The following is a 1,996-nucleotide window of genomic DNA, read 5'->3' on the forward strand; positions in this document are numbered from 1 at the left end:
TACTTGTAATTGTAGCTAGTTACAGTTATCTGCTAAAGTAACTTCAAGTTACCGAAAAAGTTACTTTTTTCACTTTCGTATTTTTATAATTGAAAAATCGAAATAAATGACCTTTTAAAATTAAATTAATGTTCAAGAAACTAGTTGAACCTTCAAGCAAGTAGTTAAATTTTTAACTAGAAAGATGAATTTTCAACAAAAAAGTTACTTTTCAACCAAATAAGTAAGCTTTTTATCAAAATACATCGATTTTCAACCAAAACCGATGAATTCTCAATGAAAAATATAATATTTGATATTATTCAAATAAAAAAAAGACTTTAATTTTACATAAATCAAAGTATAATTTAACCTGAAAAGACGCATTTTTAAGAACGAAGCTGAATCCTCACCCTACAGAGATTAAATTTCTACCCATAACTGACTCATCAACGTCTCTTAATAGGAGCTCCACAAAGAACAATAAGTAACTTCGAAGTTACTAAAATTAAGTTTCAAATAATTGAAAAGATCGTAACTAAGTTATATGAAAAGTTACTTTTTTAAATAGTAAGAAAGTTACTATTTTACACGGCTCTGCCCCAGTATGTATCATCAGTCACGGACTGATTACGGAAACTTCTGCAGTTTGATTTTCATAAATTATAAGTTCTAAAGAGTACTTTTACCAGCTACCTTTTAATTCTGTTGGTAAATTGTCATCTCAAACTAATTTTCATAATCAGAGTTCTTGCATGAAAATTTTAGCAACAATTATAACTTGGGACACCAACGCGAAAGGATCGCATAAACGTGCTATTTACTACAGGACGACTCTTTTCGTAGACTACGGATGAAACTCTATTCACAATAGAAATATAAAAGAATCAGTTTCTGTGTTTCAGGATAAGCCCGAAACAGCGTGATTTTCATTGTCACCGGCAATGGTTATATCCTTTCGTTCGTTTAATTTCAAGTTATGTGGGATCAATGCCAGGAGGTTGAAATACCATTTACTTAGTGGGTAGCCGCCACCTTTCAATAAATTCGTTAAATCCGATTGAAGTCGAAAAACGGTATTAATATCATCCACACTAAATAAGCCATAATCAACATAAAAATCACAAAGCTATGTTTTCTTTGCTTCTGGCAATTTAGAACCATCATCCTCTGCTAATTGTCTAAGGACCTAATTCGCCAATTATGGAGCCGATGCAGCTCCTGCATCTATATCGATAATTACAACGTTTGGATATAATCTCCAGTGCAAAATAACACCAGAGGCAGATGAGGCTTTTGATTTATTTTTCAAGTCGCAAGAAACTTCTCTCATGTGATTTAAGATCACATATTCTTTAAGGAACTCCGAACAACTGAAGTGTAATATCTTATCTTTTAATAAATGACGTTCATTGCAAAGCTACATAAAAGTAGCAGTATAATATAATTGCTCTTCTTCAGTAAGAAGAGACCTGTTTCGAATTTCCTCTAATTTCCAGAATGTTCTGAGGTCTTTTTCAAGTTCTGGGACATTAATGCAATGTTGCTCTAAGAGGTGCTGTGAGATGAAGCCGATTGTCCTGCTGGTTTTAAAAGAATCCAACCAAAAATACTGGATTGCGCTACGGGAACGTCTAAAGAACCTTTCCTGATATCCGGGAGAAAAATGGAACAATGATAATAATCAGTTAGTATAATAATTCCTATTTCTTGATAACTCAAAGGTTCAGGATCGGCCCAAGACAGTCCTTATAAATGTTCCTAACCTATATAATATCCATCCTTAGACTTTTGGAGTGATAAATAAACCAACTTTTGATTCTGTTGTTCCTGATGAGATGCCGGAAGGACCACATAATTTGGTCATAGCGGGCTGTCTGTTCAAATTGAACATTTCTACAATCCATTCACTGTTTAATTTTACCTATTATCAAAATTTTTATTTTAGTCACAGCTCAAATTAATGGACATACAAGCACCTAATGGTCGAAAATGATATTCGAGCACTTGTATATCA

This window comes from Belonocnema kinseyi, chromosome 5 (assembly GCF_010883055.1).
Source record: "Belonocnema kinseyi isolate 2016_QV_RU_SX_M_011 chromosome 5, B_treatae_v1, whole genome shotgun sequence".
In the NCBI taxonomy this organism is placed as follows: Eukaryota; Metazoa; Arthropoda; class Insecta; order Hymenoptera; family Cynipidae; genus Belonocnema; species Belonocnema kinseyi.